Here is a 26,213-nt window from a genome sequence, read left to right on the forward strand (position 1 = left end):
TATCTTTTTTGTGAGTTCCAGTGTCTTCCTGTCGATGATTGTTCAGCAGTTGTGATTCCAGTGCTCTTGTAAGAGGGAGTGATCACACCTCCATCTACTCTGCCATCTTGAACCAACCTCCTCTTTGCTTGGTTGGTAGTTCTATTTTTTATTTATTTTTATTTTTTTATTTTTGGCCTCAATGCATGGCTTGCGGGATCTTAGTTCCCTGACCAGAGATTGAACCCAGGCCCCAGCAGTGAAAGCACCAAGCTCTAACCCATGGACCACCAGGGAATTCCCATATTTTTAATTTTTTGAGGAATCTCCATACTGTTTTCCATAGTGGATGCACAAATTTTCATTCCCACCAACAGTGCGTGAGGGTCCTCTTTTCTTCACATCTGTTGCCAACACTTATTATTTGTTGTCTTTTTGATAATAGCCATTCTGACAGGTATGAGGTCATGTCTCATTGTGGTTTTGATTTGCATTTCCCTGACGATTAGTGACGTTGAGCAAAGAAGCTCATGCATCTGTTGGCTGTCTGTATGTCTTCTTTAGAAAAATAACTCTTCAGATCCTCTGCCCTTTTTTTTTTTTTTTTTTTTTTTTTTTGCAGTATGAGGGCCTCTCAGTGTTGTGGCCTCTCCCGTTGCGGAGCACAGGCTCCGGACGCGCAGGCTCAGCAGCCATGGCTCACGGGCCCAGCCGCTCCGCGGCATGTGGGATCTTGCCGGACCGGGGCACGAACCCGTGTCCCCTGCATTGGCAGGCGGACCCTCAACCACTGCACCACCAGGGAAGCCCTCTCTGCCCATTTTTTAATCAGGTTGTTTATTTTTTTGATATTGAGTTGTGTGAGTTCTTTGTATATTTTGGATCTTAACCCCTTATATAATTTGCAAATATCTTCTCACATTCAGTAGGTAGCATTTTTGTTTTGTTGATAGTTTCCTTTGCTGTGCAAAAGCTTTTTAGTTTGATGTCATCCCATTTGATTATTGTTGCTTTTGTTTCCCTTGCTTAAGGAGGCATATCCAAAATTTTTTTCCTAAGACTGATGTCAAAGAGCATACTGCCTATCTTTTCTTCTAGAAGTTTTATGGTTTCGGGTCTTACATTTAAGGATTTAATCCTTTTCAAATTTATTTTTATACATGATGTGAGAGAAAGTTCAGTTTGATTCTTTTGCAGGTAGCTGTCACGTTTTCCCAACAACATTTATTGAAGAGGCTGTCTTTTCCCCATCTTTTCCCAATTCTTGCCTCCTTTGTCACATATTAATTGTCCGTTTAAGTGTGGGTTTATTTCTGAGCTCTCTATTCTGTTTCATTGATCTATGTGTCTATTTTTGTGCCAATACCATACTGTTTTAATTACCGTAGCTTTGTAATATAGTTTGTAATCAGGGCATGTGATACTCCAGCTTTGTTCTTTCTCGAGATTGTTTTGGTTATTTAGGATCTTTTGTGTTTCCATAAAAATTTTAGAATTATTTGTTCTGGTTCTGTGAAAATGTCATTGGTATTTTGATAAGAATTTCACTGAATCTGTAGATTGTCTTGGGTAGTATGGTCATTTTAACAATATTAATTCTTCCAATCCATGAGCAGGGTATAACTTTTCATTTCTGTGTATGTGTTTTCTTCAATTTCTTTCATCAGTGTCTTACAGTTTTTTGAGTACAAGTCTTTTACCTCCTTAGTTAGATTTATTCCTAGGTATTTTATTCTTTTTGATGCAATTGTCAATGGGATTGTTTTCTTAATTTCTCTTTCTGATAGTTTGTTGTTAGTGTATAGGAGCACAACAGATTTGTCTATATTAATTTTGTATTTTGAGCTTTACCAATTGATGAGTTCTAGTAGTTGTTTGGTGACATCTTTAGGATTTTCTATGTATAGTATTACATCATCTGCAAACAGTGACAGTGTTACTTTGTCCTTTGAAATTTGGATTTCTTTTATTTCTTTTTCTTGTCTGATTGCTGTGGCTAGGACTGCCAATAACATGTTAAATAAAAGTGGACATCCTTGTCTTATTCCTGATCTTAGAGAGAATGTTTTTTCAGCTTTTCACCACTGAGTATGATATTAGCTGTGGGCTTGTCACATATGGCCTTTATTATGTTGATGTATGTTAACTCTATACCCACATTTGTGGAGAGTTTTTATCATAAATGGAAGTTGAACTTTGTCAAAAGCTTGTTTTTGCATCTATTGAGATGATCTTTTATTCTTCAGTTGTTAATGTTGTGTATTACATTGATTGATTTTCACATATTGAATCATCCTTGCATCCCGGGAATAAATCTCATTTGATCATGGTGTGGGATCCTTTTAATGTACTGTTGAATTTGTCTTGCTAATATTTTGTTGAGGATTTTTGCATCTTTGTTCATCAGTGATACTGGCCTGTAATTTTTGTGTGTGTGTGTGATATCTTTGTCTAGTTTGGGTAACAGGGTGATGCCGGCCTCATAGAATGTGTCAGTCTGATAGGTGTGGCTGCCCCCAGTCCAGTTGCTTGCCAGGCCCTGCCTTGTGCAGAGGCTGCCAGCTGCTGGTGGGTGGGGCCAGATCCCAGGGTCTTTGGCTGCAGAGCCCTGGAGGTCCTAGAGCTAGTATTGGCCTGCTGGTAGGCAGGGCCAATTCTTGACATGGCTGGGTGTGGGGTATGGGGTGTCCTGAAGCTGTATCTGCCTGCTGGTGGGTTGGGCTGGATTCCAGGGTCACTGGCTGAGGGGCCCAAAATGTCCCAGAGCTGGCATTGGCCAACTGGTAGGTGTGGTCAGGGCCCAGGGGGTCCTAGGGCTGATGCTGGCTTGCTGATGGCCTGGGTTCTGACATGGCAGGCTGTGGGGCTGAGGGTCCTGGGGCTGTTGTCCATCTGCTGGTGGGCAGGGCTGGGGCCCAGGTGTTCCCAGAGCTATTGCTGGCCGCTGGAGGGCAAAGCCAGCTCTTGGAGTCTCTGGTGGATCAGGCTGGGTCCCGGGGCAGCAGGACACTCAAGGAGTCCTAAGGCAGGCGGCCTGCTGGTGGGTGTGGCTATGTCCCCACCTGGCTAGATGCTTGGCCTGAGGCGTCCCAGTTATGGTGCCAACAGGCTGGTGGGTGGGGCCAGGTCACAGCACTAATAAGCCAGAGGAAGACTCCAAAATGGGGCTTGTCAGCACCAGTGGTAGAATGAGCTCCCAAAATGGCTGCCACCAGCATCTATGTCCCCAGGTTGAGCTCCAGTTGCCTCCTGCCTCTATAGGAGGCTCCAAGATCAGCAGGTGGGCCTGAATTGGGCTTCTTTCAAGTTACTGTTTCTGCCCTGGGTCTCAGAGCTTGTGAGACTTTGTGAGTAAGTTTTTGTTTGTTTGTTTGTTTGCGGTGCGCGGGCCTCTCACTGCTGTGGCCTCTCCCGTCGCGGAGCACAGGCTCCGGACGCGCAGGCTCAGCGGCCATGGCTCATGGGTCCCCCCGCTCCGCGGCACGTGGGATCCTCCCGGACCGGGGCACAAACCCGCGTCTCCCGCATCGGCAGGCGGACTCTCAACCACTGCACCACCAGGGAAGCCCCTGACCTAAGTTTTTAACTGGACCGCTTTGGCTGCTCTGTTGAGAAAAGACTGAAGAAGAGCAATGGAAGAAGCAGAGCAGGGAAGAAGCAGGGAAAGCTTTTGCAGTAATCCAGGAGAGGGATGGTTTGGCTTGGGTCAGGGTTGCGGCAATACAGGAAAAAGTCAGAAGGGATTGATTTTGCATACATTTTGAAAGTAGATTTGACAGGGTTCTTTCGTGGGATTGGGGTAGAAGGAAAAGAGAGTATCAAGAAGCATGGTTCCAGATTTTTTGCACAAACTTTCTGGTATAATTGATCACACAGAGAACCCGGCAGGAGTCAATCCTTCAAACCTCAAAATAGTAACGTAAAGTTTAGGAACTATTCCATGTGAAAACTTTTCTGTAATCGCCTTGAACCTACTTACACCTGTAATCAAAAAAATCATTTCTACTGGAGGAATTTAAGCCAGTTTACAATTATAACTGACAAAGAGTGGCTTTGTTTACGTCTCCTCCAAGGGCTCTAAATGCTTCACAAATCCCCCATGGCCAGTTGCTTCACCTCAACTACAAAGCCATTTCAAAAACAGAGAATTAAGAGGTGTGAAAGAGGCATGAGAATCTAGGTCAGGAAAGCTAACGCTGTCTCGTAAGAAAATAGGGCAAAGCTATCTGCAATGCTTAGTTAAGGCAAATAGAACTCTGAGTCTTACAAAACTGTTCAAAAATGACCTAAACAAGAAACAGCAGTACTCCTCTTATTTCCTACTGCAAGAGCAAAATTAAGGGAATTGCTTAGGGCATTCACAGAATGAAATGATCCTGGTCAATAAAAAGTTCAAGATTAGTATTAAATATGCACAACACAGCTGCTGGGCTTTCTCAGAAAATTATCCAAAATGCTTATGAGCCAGTTTTCCTACATGACAACAGCAAAACCCCATGGATTTCTGTCTTTATTGCCTTAATAAGGGGGTAAGATAAGTGCACACTACAATTTGTGTCACCCTACTCTGAAAAAGGGGAATTCAAAAACTTTCAAGTGACAGGAAAAGTGTGAATAATCATCAGCAAGGCACACTAGACATGAAAGCATGAGGAAATGGCATCTTTTGCTGGCTTGTCCCGGTGCCCACATCTTCAAGTCAGCAGCCAGAACTGAGAGTGGAATTTGAGATTGCTACAGGTTCACCAGTGCAAAGCTGGTTTGCTCATTCACATGAGGATTAAATCCACAGACTTGGCCTCATCACCAGGTCCTAATTAACTGAACTAACTAGTCCTTTATGTCAGGGATTAGCAAAGTATGACTCATGGGCTAAATATTGCTTGGGTTTTCTGGGGGTTTTCTTGGGTTTTTTTTTTTTTTTTTTGGCTAGCCCACAAGCTAAGAATGGTTTCTACATTTTTAGATGGTTGAAAAAATCAAAAGGAGAAGAATATTTTGTGAAATGGGAAAATTACATAAAATGCAAATTTCAGTGTTCATAAATAAATTTAAATTGGAACACAATCCTACGTATCCATCTAGGTAGGCTCTCTGGTTGCTTTTGCATTGTAACAGCAGAGCTGAGTAGTCATGACAGAGACCCTATAGCCTGCAAAGCCTAAAATATTTACTGACTAGTTCTTTACAGAACGTTTGCCAACTACCTACTCGATATCACACCGGTATATACAATGTAGAAATCACAGTTGAAGGAATTTATATTTCCAAAATGCAATTGAGGACACATCGTAGAAATGGAAAAGCACAGAAACAAAACTCTTTAATGTTGCATGTATATAGCTTTTACTTGCAGCACTTGGTGTTCATTCTTTCCAGGCAGTAGAAAGGAGAGTGATCACTTTTCCAAGTAAGGAAAGGGATACTAATCCATTTAATCAGCTAGAATCAGATACTATTCATGTTTTCTGCTCTCAGATTGTTCTTTTCCATGGTGAGTTAGTAAAAGACAAAAGGGTGCTTAGAGACAGAAATTAGACAAGGATGATTCAGTCAACATGCACACAGGTGGATTAAAATTTTAGAATGGATTTTCAGAACAGAGACCTTGCCTGTCTTTTTTCACTATGGTACACTAGAACCTTTACATGTAAGCACTCCAATATTTGTCAAATACCGCACTCAAATATCTGCACATACTTAATGAAGAAAGCTGGCTACTGTATCTCATACTTTCTTCAAGCAACAAATGAGCCGTTTGGTTCTTGGCCTCTGATTGTTTTGGGGAAACTGAACCAGCAACACTTGAGACCTCTGCTCGGTTTCAGGATTAGAGTCCTCGGGAACCTAGTGGCCCCTTGTCTCCCTCTCTGTGCTTATGTCAAAGGGCAAGTATAGTTATTACTGAGTGAAGTCTCCACAGGAAGATTTATTTCTGGTTCCAACTTACTGGGTTGGCCAACATCAGACAAGCCTTGGGCCAGTATAAACAGAGTCATGTTGACGACACTGCTCAACCTCTATACCTCCTCTTCCTGCAGTCAAAGACCTTTCCTTCTTGAAGAGTTTTTCAAAGACCAAAACAAAACAAAACCCAAACCAGAATGCTCTTATTAACACACAGGAAGCCATTTTATCTTCAATAAATACGGAAAGAAATTCATAGATCCCTTACCTAATTTTTTTAATTGCAAATATGGGATTAACTAAATTATCTGAAATATTAACCCTGAAGTATGTTGTTGTTGTTGTTGTCTACCCAAAATGAGAGTTTCCATAGTTCAGTTTCTCTTTCCTAACTCTTTTCAACTTGACGTTTTAATGAAGATCTATCATGTACCTCCTATGCGTTTTGCCGAGTTGGGAAAGAGGTAAATAGCAGAGGTGAATGAGATGAGTTTCCTGCACTCCAGAAGCTCAAGGCAATAAAAGCTGTTTCTTGTGTGTGGCTGTAACCCCAAGGGAAAGTGAAATATATGCCTTCGCTACACATTGCAGACAAAAAGAAAAATGTAAGAAATCTCTACTTCCACTGGACAGAATTTACTTTAGTTTTATGACACCAACAAAAATTCCAGCGAGAGCACTTTGGAGCGTTTATGCTATCATTGAAGACCTTTCAAAGATTGTTGTCTAAAGAGATAAACAGCCAGAACACTGCTGGTTCTCCAAAATATTAAATACAAATGCACTACCAGCTAAGAATAAAAATTTTCCTTTCGCCTACCATAACAAGACAGGAAATACAGAGAACGAAGTCAGATCTCCAGATTCTCTCCAAATTCAGATACTAAATCCTTCTTGTATATATCATGAGCTTTGCCTTTGAAAACCTCTGTGTGAATACTCTGTGATTTATTTGATCATCGACCTTGGGCAATTCTTGGCACTCTCTGAGCCTCTGTCTCTTCATGATTACCTCACAGGACTTCTGTGAGAATCAAGGAAGACAACGTATATAAAAATGCCTTATAAATTATAATTCCTCTCCAATCCCTTGAGAGTAAGAACTGCACCTTATTCCTTATCAAATCCCCAATGTCTAGGACAGTGCCTGGTGTGTAGAAGACACTTAATTTTGACTGAAGGAATACTCTACTATATAAGTATCAGTTATTATGTAGCAATTTTTACTATAGTTTGTGGATTAATAACAGGGTAGTAACTGAATATAAGATGCCAAGTTAGAAACTGTCCTTGGACCATTAAGCTCTTATTCTGAGTCTTTCTCTCTAAAAGATGATTTTCCTTAAACAACAAGGTCCTACTGTATAGCACAGGGAACTATATCTAATATCCCGGGATGAACCATAATGGAAAAGAATATAAAAAAGAATGTATATATGTGTATAACTGAGTCACTTTGCTATACAGCAGAAATTAGCACAACTTTGTAAATCAACTACACTTCAATTAAAAAATATTAAAGATACAGAAACCTAAATAAATAAATAAATAAAATATGATTTTCCTGAGGGTAGGGTCCAACCACAGAGTTTTATACACATTAGACACTCCACATATATGTATTAAATTAAGGAAATTGAGGGAATTCCCTGGTGGTCCAGTGGTTACGACTGTTTTCACGGCCGAAGGCTGAGAACTAAGATCCTGCAAGCTGCGTGCAGCGGGGGTGGGGTGGGGGGGGTGGTAATGTACTTCTCAACTCCTCCGTGAAGCACTTTTTTAAAAATTACTTCAGATTACAATGGTTCTTATTACAGTCAAGCGTCAATGCAGGGGCTACAGGTTCGATCCCTGGCTGGGGAAATAAGATCCTGCAAGCTGCGTGATGCAGCCAAAAAAAAAAAAATTTAAATAAATAAAGGAAATTGAATGTGTGCTTTTAAGGAAAAATGTCACTCCAAGGCTGATAGTACTGATGCCTATTATTTTGAAGATAATTTTATAACAATATCCGTTGGATATTGTGCTTAGAGCTTTCTCAGCAGTTTGCAGCGACCCAGCCACATTTCTCTCAGATTTTCTGAGAATAATGGCACACACTTGTGAAGCAGCTTGTCAGAGTTCAGTGATATGAAACAGTTCTTCTCCTCAAGAAGTGGCAAATTCTGATGGGGCTCAAAGTCACACTGGCATCTCATTAACTCAGGTTCCAATTAATTAAACTAACCAGAGGGTAAAATGGCAGAGATATCAGGCAATTAAAAGATCAAGTAGGATCGGAGGCTCTGGGGATGAAAAGCAGCATGGATAAATTCTAAAGATCAAATACCTTCAAAACTTTTTGTTTAAAACAAAAAGTTTACTTTCAAAATTTTTTGATTTTCTCTAACTTGTCTATTTATATCATTTGCTGCTATTTCTTTTGGATTTTTTTTTTCACCATTTGTATGAGTTCTGTGTACACTAAAGAACTTAATCCTTTGACTACCATATGTGCTGCAAATATTTTTCACAGTTTGACTTGAGGGTATTTTTGGACACAAAGGAAATTTAAATTTTTAATACTTCATTGAGATATAATTCATGTATCATACAATTCCAGAAGGTTTGATTTTTATATAGTCAAAAGTATCAATGTTCTTCTTTGCTTTTTGATTTTATTTATTTTCTTCCAGTTTTATTGAAGTATAATTTACATACAGCACTATATATGTTTAAGGTATACAGCAATGATTTGACTTATATACATCATGAAATGATTATCACAGTAAGTTTGGTGAACATTCGTCATCTCACATAGATACAAATTTTTAAAAATAGAAGAAAAAATTTCCGTGTGATGAGAACTCTTAGGATTTACACTCTTAACAACTTTTATAGATAACATATAGCAGTGTTAGTTGTGTTTATCATGTGGTACATTACATCCCTAGTATTTATTTATCTTATAACTGGAAGTTTGTACCCCCGAACCCTCGCCATCTCAGGTAACCACAAATCTGATCTCCATTTTTTTCTTATTTATTTATTTTATTTTTGGCTGTATTGGGTCTTTGTTGCTGCGCGTGGGGTTTTCTCTAGTTGCGATGAGCGGAAGCTACTCTTTGTTGCGGTGGCTTCTCTTGGTGCGGAGCGTGGGCTCTAGGTGCATGGGCTTCAGTAGTTGTGGCACGCAGGCTCAGTAGTTGTGGTGCACGGGCTTAGTTGCTCCATGGCATGTGGAATCTTCCCGGACCAGGGCTGGAACACCCGTGTCCCCTGCATTGACAGGCAGATTGTTAACCACTGCGCCACCAGTGAAGCCCTGATCTCCTTTTATATGAGTTTGTTTGTTTTTGAAGTATAATTGACCTACAACACTATGTTGGTTCCTGTTACACATGGTGATTTCATGTTTCTATATATTTCACAATTATTACCACAATAAGTCTAGTTACAATCTGTCACCATACAAAGATATTACATAGTTATAAACTATATTCTCAACACTGTACATTTCATACCCATGACTCATTTATTTTGCAACTAGAAATTTGTACCTTTAATCTTCCTCACATATTTCTTTCCTCCCTCCCCTGCCACTGGCAACCACCTGTTTATTCTATGTATCTATGACTCTATTTCTGTTTTATGTTTGTTCATTTGTTTTACTTTTTAGATTTCACATATAAGTGAACTCATATAGTATTTGTCTGACTTATTTCTCTTAGCATAACAGCCTCTAGGTCCATTCATGTTGTCACAAATGGCAAGACTTCATTCTTTTTTCATGGCTGAATAATATTCCATTGTATATATGTGCTATACACCTTTATCCATTCATCTATTGATGGGTACTTAGGTTGCTTCCACAACATGGCTATCGTAAATAATGCACAATGAACATAGGGGTGCATATATCTGTTCTAATTAGTGTTTTCATTTTCTTCCCATAAATATCCAGGAGTGAAATTATTGGATTATATGGTAGTTCTATTTTTAATTTTTTGAGGAATCTCCATACTGTTTCCCATAGTGGATGCACAAATTTTCATTCCCACCCAACAGTGCACGAGTGTTCTCTTTTCTTCACATCTGTTGCCAACGTTTGTTATTTGTTGCCTTTTTGATAACAGCCTTCTGACAGTTATGAGGTGATATCTCATTGTGGCTTTGCATTTCCCTGATGATTAGTGATGTTGAGCAAGGATGCTCATGCATCTGTTGGCCGTCTGTATGTCTTCTTTGGAAAAATATCTCTTCAGATCCTCTGCCTATTTTTTAATCAGGTTGTTTATTTTTTTGATGTGAGTTTTATGAGTTCTTTGTATATTTTGGATATTAACCTCTTAGATATATTATCTGCAGATATCTTCTCCCATTAAAAAGTGGCCTTTTTGTTTTGTTGTAGTTTGCTGTGCAAAAGCTTTTTAGTTTGATGTCACCCCATTTGATTATTTTTGCTTTTGTTTCCCTTGCTTGAGGAGACATATCCAAAAAAAAAAAAATCACTAAGACCAATGTCAAAGAGCCTACTGCCTATGTTTTCTTCTAGAACTTTTATTGTTTCACATCTTACATTTAAGTCTTTAATCCATTTAAAATCTATTTTTGTGTACAGTGTGAGAAAATAGTTTAGTTTTATCCTTTTGCATGTAGCTGTCCAATTTTCCCAACACCATTCATTGAAGAGGTTTTCTTTTCCCCCCTGTATATTCTTGCCTCCTTTGTCATAGATTAATTGCTCATTCAAGTGGGCTCTCTACTCTGTTCCGTTTACCTATGTGTCTGTTTTTGTGCCAATACCAAACTGTTTTAATTACTGTAGCTTTGTAGTATAGTTCATAATCAGGGAGTGTGATACCTCCAGCTTTGTTCTTTCTCAAGATTGTTTTGGCTATTTGGAATCTTTTGTGTTTCCATACAAATTTTAGAATTATTTGTTCTGGTTTTGTGAGAAATGTCATTAGTATTTTGATAGGGATTGCATTGAATCTGTAGATTGCCTTGGGTAGTATGGTCATTTTAAAAATATTAATTCTTCCAATTCATAAGCAGGGTATATCTTTACATTTTTTGTGTGTCTTCTTCAATTCTTTAATCATTGTCTTATAGTTATTTGAGTACAGGTCTTTTACCTCCTTAGTTAGATTTAGTTCTAGGAATTTTATTCCTTTTTTTTTCTTTATTTTTGGCAGCATTTGGTCTTCGTTGCTGCACGCAGGCTTTCTCTAGTTGTGGTGAACGTGGGCTACTATTTGTTGTGGTGCACGAGCTTCTCATTGTGGTGGCTTCTCTTGTTGCAGAGCACAGGCTCTAGGTGTGCGGGCTTCAGTAGTTGTGGCACGCAGCCTCAGTAGCTGTGGCTCACGGGCTCTAGAGCACAGGCTCAGTAGTTGTGGTGCATGGGCTTAGTTGCTCCGCGGCATGTGGGATCTTCCCGGACCAGGGCTCGAACCCGTGTCCCCTACATTGGGGGGCAGATTCTTAACCACTGAGTCACCAAGGAAGCCTGGAATTTTGTTCTCTTTGATGCAATTGTCAATGGGATTGTTTTCCTAATTTATCTTTCTGATAGTTAGTTATAAATGTATAGAGATACAACACATTTCTGTATATTAATTTTGTACCCTGCAACTTTACCGAATTTATTGAGGAGTTCTATAGTTTTCTGGTGGCATCTTTAGAATTTTCTATGTGTAGTGTCATGTCATCTGCAAATAGTGACAGGGTCCTATGGCAGCCAGCCTGCTGGTGGGTGTGGCTATGTCCCCACCTGGCTAGATGCTTGGCCTGAGGTGTCCCAGTTATGGTGCCAACAGGCTGTTGGGTGGGGCCAGGTCACAGCACTAATAAGCTAGAGGAAGATCCCAGAACGGGGCTTGTCAGCACCAGTGATAGAGTGAGCTCCCAGAATGGCTGCCACCAGCATCTATGTCCCTAGGGTGAGCTCCAGTTGCCTCCTGCGTCTATAGGAGTCTCTCCAAGATCAGCAAGTGGATCTGACTCGGGCTTCTTTCAAGTTACTGCTTCTGTCCTGGGTTTCAGAGCATGTGAGACTTTGAGTGAGTTCTTTAAGAAGGGAATTTCTATTTCCTACAGCCCTCTGGTTCTCCCAAAAGTAAGCCCTACTGGCCTTCAAAGCCAAATGTTCTGGGGCTCATCTTCCCAGTGCAGGACCCCTGGGCTGGGGAGCCTGATGTGTGGCTCGGACCTCTCACTCCTTGCAGAGAACCTCTGCAATTGTAATTATCCTCCCATTTGTGGGTCATCACCCTACGGGTATGGGTCTTGACTATACAAATCTCTGCTCCTCTACCCACCTTGTTGTAGTGCCTTCTTTATATCTTTAGTTGTCGAAGATGTTTTCTGCCAATCTTCAGGTCTTTCTCACCAGTAGTTGCTCTGTAAATACTTGTAACTTTGAAGTGCCCAAGGGAGGAGGTGAGTTCAGGGTCTTTCTACTCCACCTTCTTGGCCCAAGCCTCTGGATTTTATTTTTATTTTATTTATTTGTCTGTTTATTTATTTTGGCTGTGCCGGGTCTTAGTTGCGGCACACGGGATCCTCGCCAGGCATGCGGACTCTTAGTTGCAGCATGCGAACTCTTAGTTGCGGCATGCCTGCAGGATCTAGTTCCCCAACCAGGAATCAAACCTGGGTCCCCTGCATTGGAAGCGTGGAGTCTTACCCACTGGACCACCAGGGAAGTCCCCTGGATTTTATTTTTTAAAAAGACTTTTAAAATATGAGGTAGCATATAAATTTAGCCTATTTTTTTTTAAAAAGAATTCTTATGGTTTCATTTTATGACATTTAAAATAAATTTAGAATTTATTTTGTAATAAGATATGTGACAGGGATTCTTCTTTATTTTTTATTTCCCATGTAATTAGCAGATGTCACAATACCATAAATATAATATTCCACATTTTCTCACTAGTTTGAAATATTATCTTTATAATGAACTTAATTCACATTTATATTTTTTCTAGAACCTATAGTTATTTTATTTTTTAATAAAAAATAAGGTTTTACTATACAAAATCAGTTTATGAGCATTGTAGAAAATATAAAAACGTTATACTAACACAACCAAAGATTACCTTAGTGTATATTCTTTTTTTTTCTTTTGGCTGCACCATACAAGCATGCAGAACTTCCCTGACCAGAGATTGAACCCACGGCCCCTGCAGTGGAAGCGTGGAGTCTTAACCACTGGACAACCAGGGAAGTCCTGTACATCCCATTGAGATATTTGTCTATGGAAAGATATATAGATATATGCATTTTTACCAAATGGGATTATATACATGTTGCTTTATGACCTTCAATTTATTAACCTCTACCTATTCATTTCAATAATTCTTCACCTCATTTAATACCCATATACAAATTTTACCAACCTCAAAATGGCCTTTACAGCTGGTTTATCAAAACCAGGATTTAGGGACTTCCCTGGTGGCACAGTAGTTGGGAATCCACCTGCTAATGCAGGGGACACGGGTTCAATCCCCGGTCTGGGAGGATCCCACATGCCGTGGAGCAACTAAGCCCATGAGCCACAACTATGGAGCCCGCAAGCCACAACTACTGAAGCCCACACGCCTAGAGCCCGTGCTCCGCAACAAGAGAAGCCACTGCAATGAGAAGACTGCGCGCTGCAACAAAGAGTGGCCCCCACTCACCACAACTAGAGAAAGCCCTTGAGCAGCAACGAAGACCCAATACAGCCAATAAATAAATACCTACATACATTTATGTAAAAAACAAAAACAAACAAACAAACAAAAAACAGGATTTAATCCAGAACCACACATCTGGGTGTTATATCCCATAAGGGTCTTAAACTTGATGAAGTGGAAGCACAGTGCAGGTCTTTACTGGGGATCCTCCCCCAGTCCTTGAGAGTTTGTTCCTGGAGTACATAATGATGTTTCCACCTACAATTTGAATCATTATATGTCAGGAGTGTCATAGATGTTTCTACCAAGCCTGGCAGAATCTCTGACTTGACCCTAAAATAAATACCAGTTGCATACGAATGTAGACGTTAAGGAGCAAAATATGACCATTTCAAAGAGAATGTAGAGGAAGAACATGGAGCAAAGAAGTGACCTCTACCTGATCCCTCAGGAAGAAGCAATTAATATCCTCAGAAGAAAATAGGGTACTAGTGAGGCTACAGGATTTCTCTGTTGGTCAGGGATTTTTCAAGAATTGGTGCTAATAGTTTCAAGAACTCAGAAGAGGGACTTCCCCAGTGGCTTGGTGGTTAAGAATTCGGCTTCTAATGCAGGGGTCTTGGGTTCGATCCCTGGTCGGGGAACTAAGATCCCACATGTCACGGGACAACTAAGCCCACGTACAGCAAATACTGAGCCTGTGTGCTCTAGAGCCTGAGCGCCACAGCTAGAGAGAAGCCATGCGCCAGAACGAAGATCCTGCATGCTGCAACTAAGACCCAAGGCAGCCAAATAAATAAATAAATATGTTTTTAAAAAACAACTCAAAAGAAAGACACCAGAAATTCAGAATACAGTAAAACACATTAACTTTGATGGTTTCCTATAGGAGCTCTTCAAAAGCAATTTGCCAGATTTTAAATTTGTTTTACCAGAGCTCAGGTTAGATATTATTCAAATCAGTCTTGTTTTGTGAGAAAATTTTCACATTTGAATAAAGAAGAGGTAAGACAGAGCAGTATCATGAAAATCCTTCCCAATGCATTGTTGTAGCCTACACTATGCTTTCACTAATGTCTCAAAATATCCCATGAATAGAATACGTTTGGATAATTAACACAGACTAGATTGCAAAATGAGAAAAGTAAGCTATAGAACAATATGAATAGTGTGATATGTGTGATAAAAATGGAATGATTTGTTTATACTTGAAAATATTCCAAACACATGACAAACAATTGTCATTTTTGGGATGTGGAGCTAGATAAAGAATGAGAGATCCATTTTTTTTACTCTACGTGTGTCTGTAATTGTTGGATTTAAAAAACATAACATTTTTACCCTATTATGTTTCCTGAAGACCAAAACACATATGCTAAAATGTTATGTAAGTTAGAACACAGACCCTGAAAGCACATTCATTAATAAAGTGTAGTCATTTAGCTTTGTGATCCTTCCAAAGATGAGGATGAGTGGCTTCTGAGGCCATCTCCCACTCACCTCCCCATCTCCCCTAGGAGACTGTCATGAGACAGATTCTTTAAAAAAATAAAAATAAAATAAAGTGTAGTCATTTAAATGGTGGTATCAGGATAGAACAGATTCTAGTGCAACAAAATGATTTTCTTGTAGATTAGAGGTGGACAAAGCAGCAAAGCATAAGAAATTTGAGTTGCAAACCAAAGCGGACATCAAGGAGCTGAAATGGGTTGCTTCCCATAGTTATGAAAGCTCTCAATCACTGGAAGAACATGACTGGAGAGTAAATACTCTTCTATCAGGGATAGAAGTATTTCTGTTTGGGTAAGTTTAGAATAGATGATCAGTAAATGCTAACGTTCTAAAAGTATTAAAAATCTAAAATATTTCCATTTATTCCAATTTTGTTTAAGGACAGATGCAATGGGAATTTGCTGGTGATCCAGTGGTTAGGACTTGGTGCTTTCACTGCTGAGGGCCTGGGTTCAATCCCTGGCTGGGGAACTGAGATCCCACAAGACATGTCCCCCCATCCCCCCCCAAAAAAAGACAGATGAAATAAACTTTTCTCTTCCCAAATTGTCAAGGTCTTATTAGGCCTACTAAATAACTTTAAAAATGGTTTTTAATTTTTAATTGTGATGAAATACACATAATATAAAATATGCTATCTTAATTTTTGTTTGTTTTGGATGGAGTTTTAATAAAATGTCAGTTGGCCAGTTACACACACATAAACTTTCACAGTTTGTTTTCAAATGATTGAGGTAGTATACGTTAGCAGAAATTACAGGCTCCCTTGTAACCTCTGGAGATGACTCTGTAGGTGGAAAACCCTATTTATCCACCACCCAAAATTTATCAAATCTATTTTGAACTTATATTCTAAAACCATGTTTTTATTTAATCCATCTTAACTATTTTTAAGGGTACAGTTCAGTGGCATTAAATCTATTCACATTGTTGTACATCCATCACTACCACTTATTTCCAGAACTTCTTTCATCTTACAAAACTGAAACTCTATCCATTAAACAAAAGCTCCTCATTCCTTTCTGCCCCAGTCCCTGGCAACCATCATTCTACTTTCTGTCTCCATGAATTTGATTACTCTAGGTACTTCATATTAAGTGGACTCATACAATATCTGTCTTTTTGTGACTGGCATATTTCACTTAACATAATGTCCTCAAGGTTCATCCATGTTGTAGCATATTGCAGAATTTCCTTCCTTTTTAAGGCTGAGTAATATTCCATTGTATGTATTTACCACATTTTGTTTATCCATTCATCTCTTGATGGCCACTTGGGTTGCTTCCACCCCTTGACTAACGTGAATAATGCTCCTGTGAACATGGGTGTACAAATATCTCGACAAGTCCCTGCTTTCAATTCTTTTGTATATTTAGCCAGAAATGGAATTGTTGATCATAGGTAACACTAGTTTTAATTTTTTGAGGAATTGCCCTATACTTTTTCTATAGCAGTCACACTATTTTGTATTCCCAACAGGGCATGAGGGTTCCAATTTCTCCACAGCCTCTTCTCTACTTGTTATTTTCTGGATTTTCTTAAATAGTAGTCATTCTAATGATTATGAGGTGGCCCTGATAACTTTTTTAAAAAATAACTATATTTGTTTATTTATTTATGGCTGTGTTGGGTCTTCATTGCTGCATGCAGGCTTTCTCTAGCTGTGGCGAGCGGAGGCTACTCTCGGTTGCAGTGCATGGGCTTCTCACTGTGGTGGCTTCTCTTGTTGCAGTGCACGGGCTCTAGAGCACAGGCTCAGTAGTTGTGGCACACAGACTCAGTAGTTGTGGTGCATGGGCTTAGTTGCTCCACGGCATGTGGGATCTTCCCAGACCAGGGCTCGAACCCGTGTCTCCTGCATTGGCAGGCGGATTCTTATGATAACTTTTTAAAACAAATTGTTTGGGTGAAGTTATTTCAAAAACTGGTGAATTTGGAAAACAACAATTTTTTCTTGAGAAAAAATTTGCCATAGTTCTTCTCAACATTTCCCAATTGAGCCAAGAGGTATTTTTCTTCCAAGATGATATCATTTATCTAAGTTTTTGATAGATCACATTTGGATCGCTGTTAGTGGTTAATAGGACAAAGTGTATCCTGTTACATTTTGCAAAACTGCCTAAATGTTTCTTATTTCAGAATCACGTGACCTAAAAGTGATGACTGCAGGAATATAACCAAGAAAAGGGGAAATAAATCAGCTACAGAGAAGGCACTGGGCAAAACTTGTAAAGAGTTATACAGTTCATCTGAACTTTTACTAAAGTACACAGAACTGTAGTTTCTTCATTGGTAAGTTTTAATATTTGACCTCAAAGATTGCAGAAAAGAGCAATGGTGAAATTCCTGAATTTTTTAAAACTCAAATTTCTTTATTTCAAAATATGGTGAAAATGGTTAGAATGAGGAAATGAAAAAAAATCTCCTGTGTAACACCATACAACAGTTGGAAGAGGACCGGCACTGATGTATATCAAACATGAATTTGTTTAATCAAAAGTCTTGCTTGGAAAAGAAAGGAAAACAATTACATAAGAGCAAATTTAATTCTTTTTACCACACTCTTTCCATGGTCATATTTAAGAAATTCAGTGACCAAAGTTATGAGGAAAGAACCCACCTTTTAACAGCAGTGTTGTGTGGTGAAACAGCTTTGAACCTGGTCTCTGAAGAAATAGGCTTGCATATCAAGTTTACCACCTCACTAGCTGTGCAATCTTTTATGAGTCACTTAACCCATCTGGGCTTCTGTTTCCTCATCTGTAAACCGGAGATAACATCACAGGACTATGATAAAGATTAAATAAGATGATAGGTATCATGGCACCTGGCATACAAAACATACTGGATAAATGTTAACTTCATTCCTTTTTCCACAGTAGGGTCGGAGTTGTCTAGTTATTTTGTAGAGCTTTAAGCATGCATACTCGGGCTGTGGATAGTGTTTCTCAAAGAATGACTTGAATCAGAATTTTCATATTTCCTGCAGAAATATGTTTCTTCCCAATCTCAGTAAAGGACTCCACCATTCAATGATCCACTTGTAGAAGTCAAATCTATCAGTCAGCCTAGAGTTTTTCCCATTTCTTCCTCCACCAAGTCCACTGGTTCTACCTCCAATATACATCTCAAATCCAGCCAGTTCTCTCCATCTTCACTCTCACTGCCATATCTCTATTTCCATCTTTTTTTTCTTTTTTGTTATATTCACTAGTTTAGTTTTTAGATTCTACGTATAAATGATAACATTCAGTATCTCTCTCTGACTTATTTCACTAAACATAATGCCCTCCAAGTCCATCCATGTTGTTGTAAATGGCAAAATTTCCTTCTTTTTTTATGGCTGAGAAGTATTTCATTGTGTATATGTATATATATATATATATATATATATATATATATATATATATGCCACATCTTCTTTATCCATTCATCTGTTGATGGACACTTAGGTTGCTTCTATATCTTGGCTATTGTAAATAGTGCTGCTGTGAACATTGGGATGCATGTATCTTACCAACTTAGTGTTTTTGTTTGGATATATACCAAGGAGTGGAATTGCTGGATCATACTCTATTTTTATTTATTTATTTATTCAATATTTATTTATTTGGTTGCACCGACACCTTAGTTGTGGCAGGCGGGCTCCTTAGTTGTGGCTCATGGGCTCCTTGGTTGTGGCATGTGAACTCTTAGTTGTGACATGCATGTGTGATCTAGTTCCCTGACCAGGGATCGAACCCAGGCCCCCTGCATTGGGAGCACAGAGTCTTATCCACTACCCCCCCCAGGGAAGTCCCAATCAGACTCTGTTTTTAGTTTTTTGAGGAACCTCCATACTAATTTCCACAGTGGCTGCACCAATTTACATTCCCACCAACCATGTAATACAAGGCTTCCTTTTTCTCCACAACCTCATCATCATTTGTTATTTGTGGTTCTACTTCCATCTTGTCCTTTTCCAATCTATTCCTACTCAGCAGCAAGAATAATCTTTAAACATATACAACCCTCCTCTGCTTAAAATACTTAATGGTTCCTCATTGCCCTTGGAACAAAATGCAAATTCTTTCCCATGGCCTGTCCAGGAGGCCCTACACCATCTGATTCCTGCCTAGCTCTCCAGCCTTATGGTGCATCTCCAGTTTACTTTGCTCCAAGCACACTGGTTTCCTTTCTACTCTTTGAAAACACCAAGCACTCTCCCACCTTTTGCACTTGTGGTTTCTTCTGCCTCAAATGCCCTTCCCTCAGGTTTTATCTCATGTTTCAGGCTGAAATGCCACCTCCACAGAGAGGCCTTCCCTGGTCACTGAATCTAAAGTTACCACCTGCTCCCTTAATCCTCTATCACATAATCATTAGCCATGATTAAGTTGCTTCCTTGTTGTGTGTCTTCTCTCAAAGGCAGGAACTGTGTCTCGTTACCTTTGTACCCATAACATCTTACCTGGTGCCAGGCACATGGGGCACTTAAAGAGCTGTTGAGTGAATGAATAACTAAGTGAATTAATGAAAAGAAAGGGGGCAAAGGCTTGAAAATCTGCATTTTGGCTATCTTCCCCAGTGAATTGGTCAGGGAATAAATAGGAAGCAGATGCATGCTCAAATTAGACTAGTTTGAGTATTATTTAATAAGACATAATCTACAACGGTATGAGAAAACCACAAGGATAATAAAATGTCCAAGGACTAGTAATAGTGCTCTTACCACCCATAGAATGGAGAAAGTTTGGGAGCTGTTACTGGAACCTGGAAGGAGAGTGTCCTGGAGACAGAGCCACCTTGAAATAATCTTGCCCTTCAGTTAAAGGACTCAGTCAGCCCAAACTGATTTTATAGAAAGGAACCTGGGAAAAGCAATACCATTCTCTCTCTCTTCTCTCTGTCTCAACTCATACTAGGGCTCCCCACTGGACAAACCAGAAGGAGATTCTGACTGGGGTTAGGGATCAGATACCATTTTACCTGTAATGTTTTATTTCTTCTGTTAGAAAAAACTAAAGCATATAAAATAAGATATAATGTCAATTCTGGGTGTTAGTTTCACAAATGTTTAATATTAGTTTTTGTTTTTATCTGAGATTTCTGAATTTCTCAGAAAAGTGGTGGTAGTTTTCCATTTACTTCCATGTTTAATGGTTTTGGTTAGTGATGGAATATCAACCATTGATTCCCATCTCCACGGTGCTGTCAACATTGTTTAAGTAACACTACTATATACAAAACAGATAACTAATAAGGATCTACTGTATAGCACAGGGAACTCTTCTCAATACTCTGTAATGACCTATATGGGAAAAGAATCTAAAAAAGAGTACATATATGTATATGTATAACTGATTCACTTTGTTGTACAGCAGAAACTAACACAACATTTTAAATCAACTATACTCCAATTAAAAAAATTGTCATGTCAGAGAACAGAACATACATTTGACATGTGGGAATTTTCTCTTCTGTAGCTTTTATTTGGAAATTTTACTTTTCATAGGATCACATTATGACCTCCCCTTCTACCTGTTTTTTGATATTTCTCTCAGCACTGAATAGTGAATTGAAGACAAGTTAGAAAAATCAGAGTGAGTGTAAAAGTTAAGAAGACCCAATCACACCAATTCTAGCCTGGTGACCTTATAAATTCCCCCAATTTTAGTTTCATCTAAAAAACGGGGATGTGATAATATCAACTGCTCTACCAGTTTTGTGAGAAACACATGAGAATGTATGTAAAAGTGAATAAAATCAAAATAGCTATATAAATGTAACATATTACCATTATTCAGCAATACCAAAACTTTTGAACCCACTGACACTTGAAGCTTAATTTGAATTTAAACGTTTGAAAAGGCGTTTGGGTTTTTTTTTTTTTTTTCTCCTTCTCTAACAACCTATGGGCTTGTTTGGTATCATCTATCTATGTAAATCTCCAAGTAGGTATCCTAGGAAACTAAGAAATACACAGCAGCTCCTCTCTGACAATTCCAGGCCACACTAGATTTCCTATTTTAGCCCCTCCATGGTCAGCTACAAGTGCTTCCTGCTCCAGCTGTCTCAGATTTCCTCAATTTACCCATCCTATCTCCACCTCCCCCCACAGGTAACCAATCTCCAGCTCTTCCACTTTGACCCCCCCATCCCCCCCTGTTATGGACTGAATTGTGTCCCCCCTCCAAGTTCCTATGTTGAGGCTCTAAACCTCAGTGTGGCTGCATTTGGAATTAGGGCCTTTAAGGAAGTAATTAAGATTAAATGAGGTCATAAGACTAGGGCCCTAATCTGATAGGACTGTTGCCTTATAGGAGAAAGAGACACCAGAGACCTCTCTGTGTGCATATAGAGAAAAGGCCATGTGGGGATATAGCAAGAAGGAGCCATCTGCAAGTCAGGAAGAAAGGTCTCACCAGACACCACCCCTCCTGGTACCTCGATCTTGGACTTCTAGCCTCCAGAACTGAGAAAATTAATTTCTGTCATTTAAGCCTCCCAATCTGTGGTATTTTGCTATGGCAGCCCGAGCAGACTAATACACTACCTTTAGTTCCTCTATTTTCTTTCAAGTGCAAAAACATGCCAGTGTTGTACACTCCCAGTCTACCCTGGAGTATAAGAAAGAAAGATACCTCTTCCTCCTCTTCTCTCAGCTCTCGATTACCTACTAACTAAGCCATACATACCAAGGAGGGCGAGAATTGTTCTGTATGGCTTACATACATCTGTAACCCAAGCACCTGGCTTGGCAGGCATTCATAAATATTTGTTGGATAAATTACAACCTATTCAGTCTTGAAAGGGATCTTTGCCCACATTCTTCTCTCTCCAATATTTCCAGTCTCTCTCCACTAGCTCTTCACATTTTCACACATTTATAAGCCTCCCCATTTAGGACACAACTCACTTGATACTGCTGCCTTTTCAAACATCTTGGTTCTCCAGTTTCTTAGAATAAGTGGCTGATTTTTACTAGCCTCACTTAATACCATTCAGTTCTCTTCCCCCTTGCAGTCTGGTATCAATTCCATCAACTATAGGGATAAATAAACCCCAGTTAAGGAGGCCTCCTTTTTTTTACATCTTTATTAGAGTAGAATTGCTTTACAATGGTGTGTTAGTTTCTGCTTTATAACAAAGTGAATCAGTTATACATATACACATGTTCCCATATCTCCTCCCTCTTGCGTCTCCCTCCCTCCCACCCTCCCTATCCCACCCCTCCAGGCAGTCACAAAGCACTGAGCTGATCTCCCTGTGCTATGCGGCTGCTTCCCACTAGCTATCTACCTTACGTTTGGTAGTGTATATATGTCCATGCCTCTCTCTTGCTTTGTCCCAACTTACCCTTCCCCCTCCCCATATCCTCAAGTCCATTCTCTAGTAGGTCTGTGTCTTTATTCCTGTCTTACCCCTAGGTTCTTCATGACATTTTTTTCCCCTTAAATTCCATATATATGTGTTAGCGTACGGTATTTGTCTTTCTCTTTCTGACTTACTTCACTCTGTATGACAGACTCTAGGTCTATCCACCTCATTACAAATAGCTCAATTTCATTTCATTTTATGGCTGAGTAATATTCCATTGTATATATGTGCCACATCTTCTTTATCCATTCATCCAATGATGGGCACTTAGGTTGTTTCCATCTCCAGGCTATTGTAAATAGAGCTGCAATCCTTTTAAACCAGATGCAGCCATCCTTTCCAGCCCTTGCCTTCCTTGACCTCAATGTCCTATTAGGGACACTGCTGATAACCACTTTCTTAAATTCTCTTCTTTCATGCGGTTGAGGACACTCTACTTCCCTACTTCTCAGGCCACACATTCTCTGTTTCCTTTGAGCATATTCTAAGGCTTAACTCTCTGCTCACTCTTTTCCCCCACTCACTTTTTTCAAGAGTTTTTTTACTCTCCTAATTCAAATTATCAACAGGTTTGACTCTTGATAAATCACAGCTGAATTCATTTCATTTTAAATGCAGAATCTCAAGCCTCCAATTAGCACTCAGAACATCCCAAGAATCCCACTATGTTTCTCTAACAGGAACACATTCCCGCTTCCCAAGGTGACTATGACAGAAAGGCTCCTGTTTCCTCAAAACTTTTACACCCCTTTCTCCATTCCCAGTTTTAGCAAAGACCTTGTCTCACCTGTCATCGAGAAATTAGAAACCATTGGATGAAAACTCTAATCTTCCCACCAACAAAGAACAAAGCCCTGCTTTCATTTGTACCTTGATTTTTTTCATTTACAATGGAGTAAGTGTCCTTCTTCCCATGAATAGCTAAGCTCTTCAGTATGTCACATCCCGCTCTTTTTTTTTTAATTTTTATTTTTTGGCCGCCCCTGGCGGCATGTGGGATCCTAGTCCCCCAACCAGGGATCGAACCTGTGCCCCCTGTCTTGGAAGTGCCGAGTCTTAACCACTGGACCACCAGGAAAGCCCTGCCTCTTCTTTTTTTTTTTTTTTTTTTTTTTTTTGCGGTACGCGGGCCTCTCACTGCTGTGGCCTCTCCCGTCGCGGAGCACAGGCTCCGGACGCGCAGGCTCAGGGCCATGGCCCACGGGCCCAGCTGCTCCGCGGCATGTGGGATCTTCCCGGACCGGGGCACAAACCCGCGTCCCCTGCATCGGCAGGCGGACTCTAAACCACTGCGCCACCAGGGAAGCCCCCTGCCTCTTCTTTTTATTCTTAGTATCCACCAAGCTCTTTCCTGCCTCAGGGCCTTTGCATAAGCTCTTCCATCTGCTTAGAGTGCTCTTCCTCCTATTCTTTGGTTGGTTCATTCCTCTTGCTTTAGATCTCAGTATAAATGCCACCTCCTCAAAGAGACCTAACTTGACCATTTTACCTAGAATAAGCTTGACTTTGTTCTTCCTTAGCTCAGTCCCTTGTTTATGTCCATAATATTTGCTTCAACTTGAAATTAACATTTGTTCACTTTTTTTGTTTGTATTCTCAAACTGAATGTAAGATCCATGAGTCTATATACGATGTCTATCTGGCTTACCATTATACCTCCAGGTCTAATAAGTGACTGACCTACAGGAGGTGCTCAATAAATACCCATTGCATAAATATGTGATCATATTGATTTCCTACTTCCTCCAGAGAGGGAATTCAGTGATTGGAGGATAGGAATGGGAAAGAGAAATTTCACCGTATATCCTTTTGTACTCTATGAACCAGTGAGTATATTACCTATTCAAAATAAATTACATTAAATTTAGAAAAAAGAAGGCAGTTGTATTGTTCCAGTCTATAGATGATGGTAGCTTGTACTAGGATGGTGGCAGTGGAGTTGAAAAGAAGTATCAATAAATAGATTTGATATCTAGGATTTCATGACTGGGTATAAGGGGGTGAGGTATACATAAGAATGTTCATCACAGCATTATTTATAATAATGAATAATTGGAAACAAATTTCTAATGAAGGGAAATAGTTCAGTAAATCATGGCACATCTACTCGGTTAAATAGCATTCTACCTTTTTAAAAGAATTTATAACATGGGAAACTGTTCATGTAATATTAAGTGGAAAAAAACCCCAAAATGTAGAAGTACATATAACAGTGTAATCATTACCATGTAGAAACCCCAAAAACTATGGACTGTAAAAAGATAGAAGAAAATAGAGCAAAAAATTAATAAAAAGTAAATGTCTTTGAGTTGTGGAGTTATGAATTTTTAAAAATTATTTTATTTATTTATTTTTGGTTGCATTGGGTCTTTGTTGCTGCATGCGGGCTTTCTCTAGTTGCGGCGAGTGGGAGCTACTCCAGATGTGGTGTGCAGGCTTCTTGTTGCAGTAGCTTCTCTTGTTGCAGAGCACGGGCTCTAGGCGCACAGGCTTCAGTAGTTGTGGCATGCAAGCTCAGTAGTTGTGGCTCGCGGGCTCTAGAGTGCAGGCTCAGTAGTTGTGGCGCACGGGCTTAGTTGCTCCATGGCAGGTGGGATCTTCCCGGACCAGGGCTCAAACCCGTGTCCCCTGCATTGGCAGGTGGATTCTTAACCACTGCACCACCAGGGAAGTCCCTGGAATTATGAACTTTTAAAAAATGTCCAGATAATTTCTGGATCATATCCAAAGCAAAGCCATAATCCCTCTTTCCTGATTTGTTGGAAAGAAGTAGTTAAGCAGAAAAGCTGGATTCTTTGGTCAACTCCAAGTTGGCAGTTAAAGGTTTCGCTTCTCAAGAATTTGGAAAAAAGTCACCTACTAAGGCCCTGGACACCTAACAAATCTGTGGTAGCTAGAAAGGCTTTTATTTTTAAATTCTTTTAAAAATAATTGATCTCTATTAATTGTAGAAAAATTAGAAAACATAGACAAGTAAAAATAAGTCACTCATAATTCCATCATCACAAAAACCACAACTAACACTTTGGTAGCTATCATTAGCTTTTTAAATGAATATGTATAAATATTTTTTGATTATAGATTATATGGTCTTATGGTTTAGTCTTTTTACTTAATAATATCTCACATCAGTACACACAGAACATTAATATTTTAATAATATCATTATTTGGATTTATCATAATTTATGTAACCAGTTCCTTCATGTTGCATACTTAGATTGTTTCTAACTTTTCACTATGCATATGTACCTTTGGGTACTTGTCCTGCTATTTTCTTAGGATATTATTCCAAGCACTGGAACTTCGGAGTGAAAGGATATATTTAAAGATACTGTCAAATTAATCCTCAAAGTGTTCTGCCAATTTATATTCCCACCAACAGTTCATGAGTGCCTGTTTCCCCATGCCTCTCACCAATGCTTTCACTCTTGCCCTTCTAAGTTAGAAATTGGTATCTCACTCAACGTTGTTTGAATTTATAGGTCTTTACTAGTGAGGTGAAGCATTTTTTGATTGTTGACTTTTTATATTTGTGGATTACCTGTTCATATCCCCAACTCATTGTTCTTGAAAAGTTTTTGACCAGAAAGGACCATAAACCCTTGAGGAACTGACTGAATGAAAAAGGCTTAGAGTGAGTTAGGAAGGAAGGAAGAAAGAGCGGTTCTACTCAAGGCTGAAGGGGGAAAAGGTCTTAGATCAAAGATTACAGAAGCAAAGAAAAAATTTTTTTGCAGAAAACTCCTTTTCTAAGTCAAACTTTATGTGGAACTCACATATGAAACAGAAA

At 39.4% G+C, this 26,213-nt stretch overlaps 1 long non-coding RNA gene across 1 annotated transcript in view; it reads left to right on the forward strand.

Moving 5' to 3' along the window:
- Positions 1-26,213, forward strand: part of LOC117202099 (uncharacterized) — a 59,059-nt gene that overhangs the window by 18,310 nt on the left and 14,536 nt on the right. Inside the window, exon 3 of the long non-coding RNA XR_004484281.2 lies at positions 17,202-17,354. This is a non-coding gene — a long non-coding RNA (uncharacterized LOC117202099). The remainder of the gene's footprint in view (positions 1-17,201; positions 17,355-26,213) is intronic.

Source organism: Orcinus orca, chromosome 19 (genome assembly GCF_937001465.1).
Source record: "Orcinus orca chromosome 19, mOrcOrc1.1, whole genome shotgun sequence".
NCBI classification, from domain to species: Eukaryota; Metazoa; Chordata; class Mammalia; order Artiodactyla; family Delphinidae; genus Orcinus; species Orcinus orca.